Raw genomic sequence first — 12,077 nt, 5'->3', positions numbered from 1 at the left:
TATGGGACCAAGTCACTTGGGGACAAGGAGAGAACATGCATCAGGAGGGGGGACTTGTATGCTCAGAGGCCCTGAGGAGGAGGAGGAAGGCTCCAGAAGGCAGAGGTGGGGGCACCTGGCCACAGACGTGGGAGTGAACAGGATGAACCTGGCAGTGAAGGGCGCCGCTCATACCCACACACTGGACCTCCCTCCCCCCCAGAGAACTCTGTGTCAGCCCAGGAGCCCAGCAGCACCAAGCCCAGGGCCGCAGCCCCTCCCTGTAACACCGCCACCCCCCCCCACGGAGCCCCCACTGCCCCACTCACTCCCGCCCGCTGTGGCCCCCCCCTGGAGCCTCCAGCACCGGCCCTTCCTCAGGGCCCTCAGCCCTCAACCTCTCCGCAGCCACGGCTCCTCCACGTGGGGACCACCTCGTCCTAGAGACAGCATCTCCCTCTCCTTAGCAACCAGCAACACCGCGCCCAGACAGCCAGCCTCCTCCCTCCGTCTCCCCCTCTCTCCATGGAGACCACAATGCCACAGAGGCGGCTCCCTCGCCAAGGCAACCACCGTCACTCAGCACCCGCCCGGACCACAGCTCCCTCCACGTGGCCACCACCAACACTGCCGTGGTGACAGCGACAGCCTCTCTTCTTGGGGCAGCCACCAGCCCCAGCCGAGACCAACAGCTCCGGTCTGCCGGCGGCCTCCAGCTGTCTGACTGCTCTCCCCGATGAAATCCCTGACACCAGTCAGGCCCCATCGATCCTGCCCCGCGTCTCAGCTCCCAGCCCCTCAGTCTGCCCCTCCCGACAATGGAGAGACTCCCTCCCCTCCTGAGGGAGGAAAGGAGACCCCGGAAACCCCGGTCCCCACCCCAGCAGCCCCCTCCAATGCCCCGGCCCCCCCACTGAGGTACAAGAGGCCAGGCCAAGGGGCAAGAGTGCGACTTTTTCCCTCCCACCACAGGGAGCCTGTCCCGGCCCCCAGAAAGGCCTGCCACTCTGCAGGCAGCCCGGGAGGAAGGGAAGCTTGGAGAAGCAGGTGGGGGCGCCCATAGCAGGGGTGCGGGGCGGGGGGGGGGGGTGGTATTGCCGGGCAAGACAGGAAGAGACCAACAGGCGACAGGCCTGGCTACACCACAGTTCACAAGGCCAGGTCATGTGAGCCAGGCTCACACGCAGCCACACGCTCGCACACAGTCAGAAGGACCCTGTCCTTACCGATGTCTGCGGGCTAAGGGGACCCTCCGGCCCACGAGGCTCTATCCCTGGCCCGGTCTCAGGGAGGCCCCCGCAGTGGCGGCGCCCGGCGGCGGCGGCAGGAGCAATGGGGTCCCGGGTCCTGGTCCAGCTCAGGCGGCAGCAGCTTCTCACCCAGGTCCTCTCCTTCTGCGAGGAGGAAGCGAGGGGGAGAAAGGGGAGGAGGGAGAGGAGAGGAGGAGAGAAGGAGGGGGAGGGGGGCAGCAGGAGGGAGGGAGGAGGGAGAATGCTGAAGTCTTGAAGGGTACACTCACTTCTTTCTTAGGTTTCCCATGGCAACCAAATATACCACAAATGAATATCAGTGTGAGAGAGAGGGAGGAGGCCGAGAGAGGGGAGGGATGCAGGGAGATGGAGGCCGGGATGGAGGGAGACGGGAGACATGGAGGCAGGGAGGTGGGGACATGGAGGCGGGGAGACCAGGGAGATGGAGGTGGGGGAGACGGAGCTCGGAGAGGGAGGCCGGGAGGTAATGCGATGGAGGCTGAGAGATGGGGACATGGAGGCTGGGAGATGGGGAAGGCCGGGTCCCCATCCTATACGCCCCATCAGGTTCAAGAGTAAGAGGAGAGAAGGGGCCACAGGACATCTTTCACTCCCTCCATGGTTCCTGGAGCAGGGGCAAGCAACAAATGGGTAGTTTCGGGGAGCAGAAGGGACCCCATTCCTCCGACCCCACCCCAGTCTCGCTCATGCTCCTGAGTCTGAGGCTCTTCCCACGTCCCAGCCAGACACCCCACTCAGTCCTGGACACACACAGCATACCCAGGTGGGGACGGTCCCCACACCCTCCCACTGCCACTCCCTGTCGTCCCACACACAGCCCCTCCCTCCGCACATGGGCAACCACACCACCCTCCTATCAGTCACCCCAACCCCAACCGGACCTACTCCTTCTACCACTGGGCCCCAGGCCCTCCGCTGCAGGGAACAAGCAACCCTCCAGCCCGTGCCATCTCTTTGATGACTGCACACACCCATTCTCCCAGTGTGCCTACAGCCTACACCCTGCTGGGCACCATCCGGTCATATGCACTCATACACCCTAAGAGTAATGCACCTGCCTGACCTCCCCTGGCAGAGACACACACTATTCCGGACAGATGTGCCTCCACCCAACCTTCTCCCATCTGTGCGCACACGTACACGCGCACACACTGCCTCTCTGCCCTCAGAGGCCCCTCTCCCTGCCTGGCCCGCACCCCCCACCAGCCCAGATGGTCCTCCCAGCCTGCCCTCACAGGCAGGGGGCTCACACCTTGGCCCCCTCAACACCGCCATTCATAAACATACATAGACCCTCCCAGCGCGGGCAGCTGGCGGCCCTGGAACACAAGTGCGCACGCGCGCCCTGCGCTGCCCGGCTCAAAGGCAGAGGACAAGGACGCACCAGCTGGCTCCTGTAAAGGGCTCCCAGGCCCAGGTCCCCCAGGGATACCTCCTCCACGCTTAACCCGGAGCACTGTGGCCAGCAGACACCCTGACACACACACACACACACACGCCAGCACCCACAGGACACTGAAGAGCAACTAACACCAGAATCCCACATGCCCTCAATTGGACATGTGCACAGAGACCCAGATGCACCATCCACAGCTGCCCACAGAACCCTGATATAGCAGCGCCCACCTGAACACGTGGACTCACACAAGTGCCACCATGCTTGGGGCCAGGGCACAGATAGCCCTCAACACACCCGTGGAAACGCACTGGCGCCCATTCCCAGTGGACCACCCACGGCAGGGACTCGTGCTCCACCATACACACCCAGACAGACATGCCCACAGGCACGGGGGGCCCATACACGGCCTCACAGGCCAACGCACACGGACCCCCGGCACACCAGCATACTGGGGACCGCTCCCTGACACCCCACCTCCCTCCCCACCAGCACACGCAGGGCCACACCTGCACACCCACTGCACCGCACTCCCAGGGCAGTTCTCGGCGGTGCCCCCCCAACCCCATCCTGTCCACACCCACCTAACACACATACCCCGTAGCCAACAAGTCACAGGCCCTTGATCGGGTCGCCCCTCCGCCCCCTGCCCCGGGCACGCGCCTGGGCCTGCCGCCAGCCCCCTGCCCAGCGCCCGCGGGTTTACGATCCAGCGCACCGTGCAGAGCCGAGAGGCCGTGAAATTGGCTGCGAGCTGCGAGGGATGCGGCTGGAAATTCTAAGCAAAGGGAAGTAAGGCAGAACACCGGCTGCGGGCCACGGTGAGGGCGGGGGTGGAGGGGGTGCGGGCAACCCCGGGAGGGGGCTCCCTGTGCGCGCCCCCGCCCACCCTGCCGCCGTGCACGTGCCCGTGCCCTGCTGGGCGGGGCCGGGGGAGGGGCGGGGAGCGGTGCACGAAGAGCTGCGCGGGTGCACCCTGGGGGCCTGCCCCGTGTGCGCACCGGGGATGGACACCCGCTCACCGCCCGGCCCATCGCCACCTGCGTGGGCCAGAGCGCCCACCGGATGACCGGCCTCGGGCCACAGCTTCGCGACTGTGCAACTCTGCGTTGCCGCCTCCGGGAGGCCTTCCGGGCTCTCCATCCTCCTCTGGCTTCTCTGTTCCCACCTCCACCACCTGGCGGCCTCCAGCCTCTGCTCACAGGCATAACTCCAGGCTCAACTCCACCAGCACCCTGGCACCAGAGGAAGGGAGAGGGAGGGCATGGTCTCTCTCCAAAACGCTGGGCAGGCCCTCGCTGGTCTCACCTCACCTGCCCCGCATTTCATGCCTTTACCGGCTATGCGGCCTTGAACCGCTGACTCTGCCTTCGCTTCCTCGTCTGTGCAACAGGAACGATGCAAAGGGTCGTTCTGAGGATTTGCTGAGGGCCATTGGGCAAGCTCAGAACAGCAGCTGGTGAACATGGAGATGATTAGTACCGGCCTGGTCTTGCCACAGACCAGGGCCACACAGAACTGACCCCAGGCTCCTCTGCAAAATGCAGATGCCTTTGGTGCCTCCCCACCTGTGTGGAAAGATCCAGAAGACGCAGCCCCCTCAGCTGCCCTCCAACCAGCAAACATGGGTGAATTCATATTCTGGAAATGCATTAAAATGCAGGTTCCCGGGCTGCACATCGACCCTCCTGAATCAAAGTCTCAGCTGACGAGGCCTGAGAATCTGCATTTTTAACAGCACCCAGAGACAGTGGTACTCCCTGACAAAAAGGATAACGTTCCCTTTCTTTTCTTTTTTTAAAGATTTTATTTATTTATTTGACAGAGAGAGAGAGATCACAAGCAGGCAGAGAGGCAGGCCAAGAAAAAGAGGGAAGCAGGCTCCCTGCCGAGGAGAGAGCTTGATGTGGGGCTGCATGCGGGGCTCCATCCCAGGACCCTGAGATCATGACCTGAGCCGAAGGCAAAGGTTTAACCCGCTGAGCCACCCAGGTGCCCCTAACGTTGACCGTCCTGTGTAATGGAGCCCCTAATCGCATTCCAGACTCATCTTCCCAAAATCCACTCCAGGCTTTCCGACCTCCAGACCTTGGCACCTAATGGTCTCTCCACCTGGCCTGCCCCCACCCAGAGCTGGCTGGCCCTCCTTCACCGTCCTCAGGCCAAAATTAAACAAGATAATAAATAGCCAGTGTGGAGCCCCGTGCCTGGCACCCAGCAGGTGTGCAGTGTCCGGGACCCTACCAGGGGCGAGCAGACAAACAGAAGGGGCCGACCCAGCCTCTCCCACACTCAGCTCTCCAGGCTGCCTCGGCACCTGCCCTTGCAGCCTCCAAGGCCGGCTCCCTCGGGGTCAGGTCACAGACAACCAAGAACCACCCCCTGTCCCTCCAGCCCTACTGTGCGTAGGCCCCACGCTGGGCACTTGGCAGATGCTCCACGTGTCTCATCTGTCTTCCAGATGTTCCACGTGACTCCTCTCCATGCGTTCCTGCCTGAGCCCCGGGGCCCCACAGTTATCCCTGGGTGAGATACGTTTGTGCATGCATGCACGCGCGCGTGTGTGTACTGAATGCAAAATGCATCAGTCCATCCTCAAAATAGCACAGAGATAAGAGGAACTTGCCCAAGTCATTTTTGAGGGCCTACTAGTCTGCGCCTGTGTGGAGCTGACATACTAGCAGAAGAGACACAGAGGGAACAGCTAAACAACCAGAACCGTGAACCTCCCCACACAGCCCCATAGCGAGAAGCACGGAAAGCAAGGGAGGTGACCGGCCAACCCCGCCGCCTGTGTCTCTCCACCATCCCAGGAGAATTTCAGAGAGAGGGGGACCCAGCCAGGCCAAGAAGGGAAACTGAGGCAGGTCTGAGTCTTGGGGCTGGGTCCGGAGCGGGCTGGTTGGGCAGCCTTTCGGAGCTGCTCCCCGCTGCCCCCCCCCCCCGCCCCAGCATGCACCGGCATGCACAGAGTCCCACACATACACTTACTCACATACATGCACAGGTGCACAGCAGACATGCCCAGCCCCCTCCCAGGCCCTCTGCACATTCTAGCTGGGGGGACAGGCAGCTCCCAGACCCTTCTCACACTTCCGTGGGGTCCCCTAGCCTGGCTCCCGACACAGTTTCTATGTGTTTCAGGGGGTGAACGGAGAAGCTGAAAGAAGAGGGAGGGATACACACATACACACGCACACAGCCCAGGACCCACTCCAGAGAACCAGGAATGAATAAGGGAGACAGATGGGAAGGGGGAGGGAACTCATCTAATTGACACCTACTATGTGCCAGACACAATGCTCCGCACTTGACATTCTCTTACGTAACCGCACTGGAAAAGTTAGGAACCCAGCATCGTTATCCCCACTTTATACTGAGGAAGCAGGGCCTCCTGGAAGGGAACTTACTCACCCAAGACACACACCGTTAAAAAGAGACAGAATTTGGACCCTGGGCCCCTACTCTTTCGCTGACTGAGAAATCAGGGGGAGAGGATGGTAGAGTGGCCCAAGGGGACTGTCACTGGGCTGTGATAGCCTCGGAGCCTGGAGAAGATACTGATCTGGGAGCAGCACCCTCTCCATCACTCAGGGGAGCCCCCAAAAGACCCGCTGGTGCTCGGTGCTGGGGGACAACAAGAGAGCGTGCTGCTGGCTTCGGGGATGTCACAGGTTGCCCAGGAGTGGGGGGAGCACAGAAGGAATGTGGAAGAGGCCTGAGACCCTAGAGCCTTCCTGCCCCTCTGTTCCTGTGGCCACTGCCACACCCACTGCTTCTCCTGCTGACAGATGAGCAAGGCAAGGCTTGGAGAGGCCCCTCGCCCTGGGACACCCCAAGATGGAAAGGTCCCCTGGCAGAGACGTGGGACTTCTGGTCCTCATTCTGCTGCTGTGTGGCCCTGAGCCGATCTGTAACCTCTCTGTGTCTTGTATAGGAGATGAGGAATGGGAATGGCTATGTTGCAGAAGGTTTGGTGGGGATTAAACACTTACAAAGAGCTTCACCCTGGGCCTGGCTCTTGGGCTCAATGAATATTAGCTCATATCATTATTATTATTGTCTCTGTAATGATTGCTGCCAGCGCACCCAGCAGCTGAGGCCTGCCAGGTGGCTCCCTAGCCCTCTGGGCCTCTCCGGGGCCTTCCAGGGGGCTGTCTGCTCACCAGAGGGGAATGGGCTCTATTATTCCAACTCCCAGCACCCCCCACCATCCTCCCCGCGCCAGCCCATAATAATGGCAGTGACTCTGCCCCCCGAAACTCATTGAGACACGAGAAGGTTAATTCAATAGGGGATCAGACAGGGCAGTGAGAGGCAGAGGATTGAGTTAACCTTCTAGACTACTGGTTAAGGAGGCTCGGGCTTCCAGGCAATCCTGTTTCCAGGCTTTCTGTTCCACACGGCCTGGGGCACCACTGCAGACTGTGGGGGGATGGGCCTAGGCCCAGGGGGTGGGGAGGGCACTGTAGCAGGAATGGGGAGGGTGACTACGATGGGTCCCTCCCAGCCGTGGGCTTGGATCCCACACTTTCACACTCACTCCCCCAGCCTGCAAGACTACAGCTGCCGCCTCGCAGACAGAGGACAGCGTCGCTGACCCCCGTGTCACACACAGCCGCTCAGCAGAGATGTCACTGGAAGCAGTTCTGCTTCCAAAGCAGACATCCCACAGACTTCAGGAGGCAAGGAAGACGCACGGGGCAGCAGGCAAGAGGGCACTAGAGAAGGCTCAGTCGCCAGAAGCTTGTGGGGTAGAAAGACAAGCAAGAGGGGGCTGGGGGGGTAGAGGCAGCCTCTATGGTGGCCAGCTACACCTTGGTCTTGGGCACTCCCCACCCCCAATGCACAGAGCTCCCAGTCCATAAAAACAAAGACAGTGCCCTGTGGGAAGGAAGCCGCCAATCCAGTGAGTGTCCCCCCACCCACTGAGCTGGGGAAGGCAGATGGGGGGGGGGTGCAAATTCTAAGGACTCAATCAACGGACAACTCGCCTCACCCTTCAGACCTCAGTTTGCTCATCTGTCAAATGACCGCATGACAGAAGCCGGCCAGCCCCACAGGACAGCTCTGAGGATCCAAGTGGGGAGAAAGAAGTTCTTTACAAAGTTAGACTCCAAGCTGGGGGACAGGAAGCCAGGGGACGTGATGGGCCGAGCCCCCACCACAGGCCAGGCACCCGGCACCCCAGAGGCCCACCGTTCCCTGTGACACCCCTCACCTTTCCAACCACCCCTGCCCCAGGTTACAGATGAGACGCCGAGGCCCAGAGAGGTGACAGGAAGGCCTAAATCACAAAGCACAGAGTAGCCACACGGGATTAAAACCAGCAGGCCCTTCCCCTCGGCCGTGTTGTCACATGAATTTGCACACCGTCCTTGCTCACATGAACACGTATCTCCGTGACCTGGCTGGGGCTGGTGGAGAACAGGGACTGTCGGAGGAAGGGAAGAGGCGCCCCACTGAAAGGTGGGGGGCAGAGAACAAGCCTTCAGGTAAGGGGCCCCACACCCACCTGGGGCGTCTGGAGAGGGACCTCTCCCTCAGGGACCCCATCCTCCTCCCCCTCCCACAGCTCACAACACGGGGGACGGAGGCACATGCGGCCACACGCCCTCCCCGTTGACATCACACACTCTGGCTGCTGGGGGTGACCCCTCACACTGCTATCCCAGTGACGTCACTGGCAGCCTGCCGCTGATGTCACACCCAGAGGTTCTCACTGACGTCACACCCACAGGCCCATGCTGGCATTACGCACACTTCTCCCCAAGACACCCCGCTTTCAATTACTCCTCTTTCTTATTGCTCAGATGCAGATGGCCCAGAGGTCACCACCCACGTACACAGTCTGAGAGTCACCACTCACTCTGGACAGGCGTTCACAGACATAGCCTGTGTGTGTGCATTCCTTATAGGACACACGTTTATGCGTGTGCGCAGGCCCACGGGCCCTGCTGATGGCTGAGACCCGCTATGTCCCACAGGTGCCTGGCAGGCCAGGGGTAGAGGTGTACGAGCCCTAGACATATGTGTGCACGGGCAAAAATCCTCCCCGCCCCACCCCCATGATGCGGCTCTGTGTATGAAAATGTCCCTCAATGACTAAATCAGGCAGCCCAGGGCTGGCAGCTTCTACCACATTCCTCCAGGTGTTGCCAGCACCCCCTCCTCCTCCCCCTGCCCCCCAGCTTCTCTCCTCCTCCGACAGCCTGGGCTGCTGACAGCAGCGACAGCCGCAGCCTGGACACACACACACACGTACTCCAGTCCAACACCTGTGTCTCGGCAAGGGCGGGCGGGGGGCAAGGGGATGGAGGCAGTGTCCTCCAGAGGTGGCCACTGGGCTAGGAAGGGTTCAGAGGAAGGGGCACAGCACGGAGTACAAAGCGACAGAAAGTACCCTCAAGTCCCACGTTCCTCCTGAGCTCAGTCGAGGGCCAGCGCCACCATCCCCTTCCTGGCTCTCCTTGGGCATGCCTGACACACTGTGGCTGCTTCTGTCCTGGACACACACTCCCCGAGTGCACACACGTACACGCATACCAGCTCTGTCCCCTCCAAACAGTCCAAGAAAACCCTGCTGGACCACAGACTCTGTGTGTGTGTGTGTGTGTGTGTGTGTGTACAGAGAGAACAGGGTCCAGCCCTGTGTGCACACACACAGGGCACACACATCCCTCCCCACGTGCACACGCTGCCCCACCAGCCAACACGCCCACCCTCCCCCGCCCCCATCTTCTGCCAGTCACTGGAGTCCACACACACACACACACACACACACACACACACGCAGCCTGGGGCCGTGGCCCTCCCTGCCAGAGCTGCAGTCTGTGCCGATTCCTGCTGCTTCCCGGGGCTGCCTCCCTGCTTGCCCCACACCAGCACCACGGAGAAGGGAGCAAAGCCTTTGCCAGGGCCCCCACCCACTTAGGGGACCCCACTCCCCGCGTCTGGTCCTCTTACCAAATCCATCGCCCTCCTGCGGGTAAAGGGGGTAAAGCCCCACCCTGCCTCCCTCCCCCTGGAGCAGCACCAACCAAACCCCCCTTACCAGCTACGAAGATGAATTTGGTCGACCCCGGCAGCACTCCGTGAAACAGGGGGCCAGGGTCCCCGATTCGCAAGGATGGGGGCAGAGAGGTGCGGCGTGGCACTGACTGGTACAGCCGTCCACCATAGAGCCTCTGCACCACCCCCCAAAAAATGCTCACCTCACCGACCGTCCTCCGCGTCCTCCCACCCCGCCTCCGCCCACCACCACCCGCACTCCCACACAGGGGGGTCCCCGGGGGGGGGGGTCTCACAGTGATTCCCCAGACCCCGGAGCCCCTGGGGGTGGCTTTCCCGGTCTCATCCTACCCCCCCATCCTCAGCTGTGCACCCCCCCACAACAAGCCCCACCCCCACTGGTGGAGGAGGGGTGCCCTCTGGTTCCAGCCCTCACTCCCACCGCCTCGCCGGCCAGCCGGCGCTCGGATCCGGAGGGATTCACTTACCTCCAGCCCAGCCGGGATCCGGGCCGAGCGCCGCTTCCGGCGGCGGCGGCGGCGGCGGCGGCGGCGGCGGCGGCGGCGGCGGCGGCGGCGGGGCCTGCGCGCGAGTGTGAGTGTGAGCGCGGGTGCGAGTGTGCGCGGCGCCCGGCCGGGGCTTGGTGCGTGTCGTGTGTCTGTGGCGTGGCCCGCGTGTGAGTGTGTGTGCGTGTGTGTGTGTGTGTGTGTCTGCGAGCGAGCGTGTGCGCGCAGACACCGCCACCCCCGCCTCCCCGTCGCCGCGCCTCTGCTTCGGCGGGGCCCCGGGAGGGGGCCGGGGCGCAGCGTGCGTCAGGGCCCGCGGCCGGCCGTCTGTCCGTCCGCCCCGGCCCGCCCCGGCGCCCGGCTCCCTCCGCAGGCCTCTCCGCAGCGAGACCCCGCCCGCCCCCTCTCCCGGCTGGATCCTTCCACGGACACACGCGCACGCACAGACACACGGCCGCGGGGCGGGGGCCGCGCCCGGCTCCAACGCCGCAGCTGCAGCGCCCGGGGAGGCGGCGGCGGCCGCGCGGACCGCGGAGCCCCCGACTCCCGGCCCCCGGCCTCGCCCCGGCCCCCATCCCGGCTCACCCCTGCGGGCTCCGGGTCCCGCCAACGCCGAGCGCATTCAACAGCTGGAGGCAAACTTGCCGTGGGGCGGGCCGCCCGAGGTGCGCAGCGCCCCCCAGCGCACGCCGGGGGACGCCCGCGGCCCCCGACTCCCCCTCCGCGGGTGGACCCCTCCGCACCTCCGTCCGGCCGCCGGCGGCCGGCGCTCCACCGCGGGCAAGCCGAGAAGTGCGGCTGCTGCGTTCCCATTTTATCGGGGAGCCAACTGAGGCTCGGGGGAGAAGAGCGACTCGCGCAAGGTCACAAAGCGAGCTTGACCGCAGAGACAGTGTTAAACTCCAGATCTACGCTTGTGCGGGGGCTCTTGGCAGAGGCTCATTACCCTTCCCCCACCCCAGACCCCCAGACGTACTTCTTAGGCCCTAGCCCCTCCCTGGCTAAGGCCCACACACCTACCCCCCCTCCCCCCCCGCAAGAGGGTAGAAGCTGGGGAGGAGGAAGGAGATGCAGAAAGAAAGCTCTAGCATCCGGGCCCGTAGCCCTGCACCTGGGCACACAAGCACCTGGCGGGAACACTCAGCTTGTGTCCCGCATCCACGAGGAAACGAGCGCCTTCTCTCGGCCCTGGGCATCCGCTAACCCACACACTGAAGCCCTGCCTGGAGCGGTCCTCTGCGCCTGTCCTCGGGTGGTCCACAGCAGAACGTTACCTCCGGCCGCGGGAACATCCCCTCCAGGCCAGGGATGGCAGCAACTCCCCGGAAGGAGCCACTGCCCGAGCTGAATCTCCACGGAGAAGTAGGAGTTGATCAGCTGAAGAAGGTGGAGAGGAATGTATCGGGCTGTGGGAACAGCCTGTGCAAAGGCACAGAGGCGTGAGACAGCCTGGTGTGTGTGTGCAGGGAACTCCACGGAGCTAGGCTTCACTGGAGGAGCAAGGACGTCTGATCGGAAATTCCTCCCTCCTGTCAACGGAGAACAGGAAAGCAGGTCCGGGATGGAACTGGGAGGGGGCAGAAGAACTGGGACGCAGCCACCTTTATCTCCCCAAGCAGGAGACAGACAACAGGGTTCCTGCTCTGCCCTCCACAACCGCACCGCAGGCTGCTGGGTACACTCCTACCCACCCTTCAAGGCCCCTCCCTGCAGATCCTAAAGTGATTGTGCTGTCTCTGCTCCAAGAGGGCAAGGGCTGTCCGGAACGCGTTGTATGCACCCCCCCACCCCCCACCCCGCCCCAAGAGGGACCAGAAGCAGGGTCCCAGGCCAAAGTCCTTGCGAGAAGAACCTTCCCCCACCGCCCCGCCCACCCTAGCAGAAGACACAGCGGCCCCTGCGCCCCCTGGCGTT

At 63.1% G+C, this 12,077-nt stretch overlaps 1 protein-coding gene across 9 annotated transcripts in view; it reads right to left on the bottom strand.

The window, feature by feature from the left end:
- The window catches only part of ELFN2 (extracellular leucine rich repeat and fibronectin type III domain containing 2), a 56,416-nt gene extending 44,921 nt beyond the window's left edge, over window positions 1–11,495 (bottom strand). For 2 of the 9 annotated variants that reach the window (XM_082740201.1, XM_082740196.1), the window contains exons 1-2: window positions 10,146–10,217; window positions 1,206–1,373 (exon numbers count right to left, since the gene is read on the bottom strand). The gene's annotated coding sequence lies outside the window, so the exon portion shown is untranslated. Of the gene's footprint in view, window positions 1–1,205; window positions 1,374–9,049; window positions 9,073–9,700; window positions 9,899–10,145; window positions 10,218–10,748; window positions 10,776–11,437 lie in introns of those variants that run through there. The other 7 variants (XM_082740202.1, XM_082740204.1, XM_082740198.1 and 4 more) reach the window with 6 other exon arrangements.
- Between the last annotated feature and the right edge of the window lie 582 nt (window positions 11,496–12,077).

Source organism: Mustela nivalis, assembly GCF_964662115.1.
Source record: "Mustela nivalis genome assembly, chromosome: 7".
Taxonomy (NCBI): domain Eukaryota; kingdom Metazoa; phylum Chordata; class Mammalia; order Carnivora; family Mustelidae; genus Mustela; species Mustela nivalis.
Note: the sequence above shows the minus strand (reverse complement) of the source record. Positions and strands in the feature narration are given on the sequence as shown.